This window comes from Microtus oregoni, unplaced genomic scaffold (genome assembly GCF_018167655.1).
Source record: "Microtus oregoni isolate MIOR12 unplaced genomic scaffold, Mior012 000113F_ref0000058, whole genome shotgun sequence".
NCBI lineage: Eukaryota > Metazoa > Chordata > Mammalia > Rodentia > Cricetidae > Microtus > Microtus oregoni.
In genome coordinates this window covers 851,247-857,720 of record NW_024544742.1, presented here as the reverse complement: position 1 = coordinate 857,720, position 6,474 = coordinate 851,247, and positions in this window count along the sequence as shown.

Below are 6,474 nucleotides of genomic sequence, written 5' to 3'. Positions count from 1 at the left end.
CAGGCCTCTGAATAACTTTGCTCTGTGGCTTCATCTCATTTGAGTCTTGGGAGTGGAAAGCTGCGTGTAAAAACACCTTCCTAGTCAACTTCAACACGTTTCCTGCATTCATGGAAACAAGTTGCCAAACTCAGAGAAGCCTCGTTTCTCCAGTATCTTCTCGATATCGAGCACTTTGCATTTAAGCTTTAACTATAATTTGAATTTATATTTAAATTTGTGGATGTTATCAAAGGCATCTTACATGTCGTGTAGCTCTCCACTACTGTGTCATAATGGAGAAGAGTAGAATTGGTGATACAATAGATTTACCAATGCTTAAAAAATAATTAACTCTCACACAGTAGAATTTATCAGAGGGAGAAATGCGTCTAAAACACCCAAACTGTGAGTCTATGCTAATGAGGGCTGGTAGAGATTAGAATACCTGGGTATACATTGTTTATCGGGATTGTCCAGATATTTGACTCCAAACCATTTCAAAGAAGCCATCACTGAGTTAAAAATAAAAAGTCACTGCTGGGTGGTGGTGGTGCACACCTTTAATTCCAATACTCTTGAGGCAGAGGCCGGTGGATTTCTATGAGTTCAAGGGCAGCCTGATCTACAAGAGTGAGTTCCAGGACAGGCTCCAAAGATACAGAGAAACCCTGTCTTGAAAAATAAAAAAAAATTACTAGACCCACCCAAATATCAAAGAATAGACCTGTTAACAAGCTGCTCAAGGAGACATTACAGGTCACAACCGACCTTAAGACCTGGCATGCCATAAAGTTCCAGTTTTCTTTTTGAGAGAGGCATAGTTCTGTCAGAAGACCAATATTACCGGTGACATATATTTGAAATGTAAAACACTGTTGTGTGAAGGACTAGCCTGAGCAATCAAGGCTTTCCTTTAGGACCTCAGGCAGGGAGGAGGGACATTCTTGCTGACCTAGTAACAGCCTGGTACATAAGCCTGTGAGTTTCCCTAAGGATCTGATGTATTGATACTAAAACAGAGCTCTTTCTCTAAAACCAGGACTGTAGTAATAAGGGTGGCGGGGCTGCCTTCCCAGCACCCCAGCCGCCTGCTCAGCTAGCTTATGCCCGAAATAACAACACACAAACTGTATTCATTTAAACACTGCTTGGCCCATTCTCTTCTAGGCTAATTCTCACATATTAATTTAGCCCATTTCTAATCATCTGTGTATGGCACCCCAAGGTGCACTTACCAGGAAGATACTAGCCTATGTCCATCCTGGGTCGGAGCTTCATCCCGGGAGCAGGGCATTGCGTCTCTCTCAGGCATCTGCTCCCGAGAGGAGAGCTGTCTAGACTGACCTCACTTCCTCTTCCTCCCAGCGTCCTGTTCTGCCTACTCCTCCCACCTATCTTTCAACCAATAAAATGGGCCAAGGCAGTTCCTTTATTAGCCAATGATCTTCCTCCATCACAGGACTGTGTATTGGAGAGCCCATAATGGTTTGGTGCCCAGGCCTTTGTGGAGGGGTTGCTTCAGATCTTGACAACTCAACCTTTCCCACCATATGGAGCTATGGTTCTCAGTACCAAGGCCATTCTGGACGTAGCAAAGATTTCGAAATAACCTGTATACTCTTTGTGTAGAATTGTTGGACTAGCCTCTCCCTAAATTTGTCTCATTGTATCATAGTTTCTGCTGACTTCATGTAATTCCTTCAAACTCACAGAGAGGCACAGGGTTCTTCTTCCTGTGTTGGGATTAAAAGTATAGGCCACCACCACCTGACAAGTTGCTATTCTTCTTTTTTCATTTTTTTTTTTTTTGGTTTTTCAAGTTTCTCTGTAGCTTTGGAGCCCATCCTGGAACAAGCTTTTATAGACTAGGCTGGCCTTGAACTCACAGAGATCTGCTGGCAGGAATTGAAGACATGCCCCACCACTGCTCAGCTAAGATGCTATTTTTCTTAAGAAGCTTACTTGGCTGGGACGTATCTTCTGCAACACCTCCCCACCCTATCTTTTTTATCTTTTACTTGTCCAGTCCAGTCTTTCTCCTCCCTTGTCATCTTCACCTTAGAACCATGGCAGTGAAGAATGACCTGCTGTAACAGGTCACGGGCATACTTAAGAAAATATTCTGAGAATATTTTTGCCTATATATTTAGACTGGCAAGTTGCCTGTTTCTATTTCAATTGTTCAGAGTATAATCTGGACCATTATCCTATGGGATACTTATGACTAACAGCATATATTGAATGCACAATCTATCTAACTTCTGTCCCTTGAGCATTGGACAGAGATCAAGGCATAACATCATTAAAGATACTTTCTTTATTAATCTCCTAAGTGTGTGATATGATTTCTCAGAGGGAAGGCATATTAATTCTAGAAGAGCTGCATTTCTGTCCCGATAGAAATATTGCTTCTGAGACAACTTCTGTTATGTTGACTCAGGTGGCTTTGGTCCCTCTTTGTTGCTTTCCTGGGCAACCTTGAGTGTCCTCTATATTACTCCTTCAAAGTTCTTAAATGACTGTACCAATTCACAGTATTAAAATTATGTATTTGCTGGGCAGTGGTGATGCATGCCTTTAATCCAAGCACTCGGGAGGCAGATGCATGCAGATCTCTGTGAGTTTGAAGCCTGGCTGGTCTATAAGAGCTAGTTCCAGGACAGTCACCAAAGCTACAGAGATACCTTGTCTCAAAATAAAAAAACCCAGTGAAGTAAAATAATGCATTCAAGGCGTGTAGTTGACTGCCTAATGCAGTCGCAGGAAAAGGATTTGCATATGGAGCATTTCTTCTGTCCTCAGATCACAATAGGAAGAATAGATTATTGTGTGCACTGCAGGGGGCACAGCATAGGCAATCAGCTGTTGGAGCCACCACTATGTAAAAGGGCCTGACTGTGTTAGCAGGAGTGGTTTGTAATTGCCCAGCATGTGTAAATTAATGTCATGTGAATGAACACAGACCAGATTGTGTGGGTGTCCAGATTAGGAAGGTTATCTTGAGTGAAGAAACATTGAATTTGCAATTAGATAACTATCCCTTGCAGATATGATCTATTTTTTTATTGGTATTTATTGAGCTCTACAATTTTCTTTTCTTCACTCCCTGCCTCTCCACTCCCCTATTCAACCCCTCCCACGGTCCACATGCACTCAGTTTACTCAGGAGATCTTGTCTTTTTATACTTTATACTTCCCATGTAGATTAGAGCTCTGTAAGTCTCTCTTAGCATCCTCATTTTTGTCTAAGATCTGGGATTTGTGGTCTGTAGGCTAGCTTTCTTTGCTTTGTGCTTTAAAACCACTTATGAGTGAGTACATGTGATAATTGTCTTTTGGGTCTGGGTTACCTCATGCAAAATAATGTTTGCAAGTTCTATCCATTTCCCTGCAAGTTTCAAGATGTCATTATTTTTTCTGCTGTGTAGCACTCCATGGTGTAAATGTACCACATTTTTCTTATCCATTCTTCAGCTGAGCAGCATTTAGGTTGTTTCCAGGTTCTGGCTAGGACAAACAAAGCTGCTATGAACATAGTTGAGCACATGTCCTTGTGGCACGATTGAGCATCCTTTGGATATATTCCCCAAAGTGGTATTTCTTGGTCTTGAGAAAGGTAGTTTCCTAATTTTCTGAGAAATTGCCACCCTGACATCTGAAGGGGCTGTACCAGCTTGCATTCATACCAGCAATGCAGAAATGTTCCCTTTTCCCCACAACCTCTCCAGCATAAGTTGTCATCAGTATTTTTGATCTTAGCCATATATTCAGGTGTCGATTATAATCTCAGAGTTGTTTTGATTTGCATTTCTCTGATGACTAAGGATATTGAATATTTCCTTAAGTGTCTTTCAGCCATTTTAGATTCCTCTGTTGAGTTCTCTGTTTAGGTCTTTACTCCATTTTTTATTGAATTATGCGCCACCACTGCCCTGCTCAAACACTTTCTTTAAGTGTATTGCTGCTCTTATCTCTATTTGTTTCTGTTATCCATTGTTTCTAAGTCATTAATAGTTTCATTTCATTTCTTTCCAGTTATGTAGATTTCTATGTAGATCAATGTCTCCTATATTTTAGGCTTGCCTCATGCTGTGTAATTGAGAATTATTTTGCTGGGCGGTGGTGGCGCACACCTTTAATCCCAGCCCTCAGGAGGCAGAGGCAGGCAGATCTCTGGGACTTCGAGGCCAGCCTGGTCTACAAGAGCTAGTTCCAAGACAGTCACCAAATCTACAGAGAAACCCTGTCTCGAAAAAAAAAATTGAGAATTATTTTGAACACCTAATTCTGCCTCTGCTGCCCAGTTCTGGGGCGACAGTCCTGCAACTCCTTCCAGGTTTGTCCTTCACTAGTCAGATAGAAAGAAAAATAGAGCAGTTAATGAGTGTCTGTTGATCTTTCTGACTTTTACTGGGAACATAGAAATATAGAGGGATTGTTATAAGAATTGAACTCATTGACCAACTTTGAAGCTGGTGGAGACACAGTACAGGAAGTGAGAGGTTAGCCTGAGGGTGAGAGCTTTCCTCTTTCGACTGAGATTACTTATGTGGAATCAGGTAGTCAATTGTGATGCTGTATTATTATCCTGATTGACCATTGTTTGCAGTCCACAGACAATGGCAATCTGGATATGGACTGACCTTATCTTGAAACCTAATGTGTGATATTTACAGTAGTTATCCAAAATAGATGATCTGGGTAAAATGTTGTGTCCCTGCTTAACAGGACCATTACTTTTCTGGAATACGATCTTCATATTTAGGGAAAATACATGAGAAATATTTATTGTGCTCTAATACAAATCCTTCGTCTCTGGAGCACATGACCGTACAGTGTGTTTCAAGTTTTCAAAATAATTTTTGAGATTAAAACTTCATCATGTCCACATTGTCTTTGCTCACTCCAAGCCGTAACATATCCTGATTGTTTTTTAATTCATGGTCTGTTTTTGTTTAACAACAGTTACAAAGTAACCACAGTTACACAGGAACAGTGATTCCTTTATAACTGTGACCTGTGTTTGTCTTCAGGATTTCCCATCTCTGAGGGAATGGAATGGCTGCACTGGAAAGTGAGTGTGCAAGGCAATGTGCACACAAAGGACCCTGTGCTTTGGATGAAGAATAGGATGTGCTATAGGGGAGTGGAATAATGTGTACTAAAGACAAATGTTCTAATCTAGGCCCCTGGCTGGGCGGTGGTGGCACACGCCTTTAATCCCAGCAATTGGGAGGCAGAGGCAGGCAGATCTCTGTGAGTTTGAGACCAGCCTGGTCTACAAGAGCTAGTTCCAGGACAGGCTCCATAACCACAGAGAAACCCTGTCTTGAAAAACCAAAAAAAAAAAATCTAGGCCCCTGTCTTCTGGGCTGGGAGGGCAGAACTGGAGTCTTTTGATATCTGAATCTTCTATAGAGAGGCGGCTAATATTTTGAGGCTCAGCCACGTGGCCCTAACCAGTAAGGAATTCTGGGAAGGGTTAGAAATAGGGAGTACTAGTAGCAGACAGTGTGTGGGTTCTTTCCATGATTCTATTCTGCCTCTGCAGTTGGAGTTGGAAGGAAGATCACAAGCTATACCATCGTGAGTGTTGGGTGTTCAGGTCTGTTGAACTGTCATTTCTGCTGTGACTTGGCCTGATCATGAGCCAGCATGTAGTTATGTTGGTCCATGTGGTTCATGTTGGCAGTGGCCCGTGTTCTCTGAGCCTCCCTGTATATGAATTTATTGGGGCAGAGGAGTCTCTGGAAATTCAGCATATGATCGTGATTGTCCAGAGTACACACGTGGACACTGCTCTTGGTGTGCAGTGGGAAGAGAGATTAGAAAACTGAAGGTCTAGATTCCAGAATTTCTCAATATTGCATTCCAATTTCAGGTTTGTGTTATAAGGATTACAAATAGTTTAGGAACTGGTAGGAAATGATGATATTGACCTTCTAGCAATGCATGATCAGAATGCTTTTATTGTGATCCTGCCACTTGCTGCAATGGTGTGATCCAGTGAAGCTTACTTCCAGGGGAATAAGGATTTTCTGATCTGCAGAGATTTCTCAGGTGTGCATTGTATTGGACAGGTAGATAGAGCTTAATCCACATCTTGGACCATAATCCATGTAGCAGAAAATAAATTTAAACCATTTTTTTTGTTTTCCATAAACAACATTCTCCATGACACATTATTTTAAAAAACCCATCCCTTTTAAATGAGTTTAAGAAAATAAACAAAATCCAGCTCCCACCTCCTTATTCCCACTTCTTCCCATTCCTTTTAAATAAAAGGGGAAAATGTAAAGATAAAATAAAACCAGAACACCTGATGAATAAATAAAAAAAAAAACACTGCAAAACTTCACAAAACAAAGTACTTCTCTAAGGTAAGTAGAATTCACACTGAATCCACTGGGAGTGAGTTCTTTCTGGTACAAAAACCTGCAAAGAAAGACACTCAAGACAGAAAAATAAACAAAAAAGCAAACAAAATAGTTC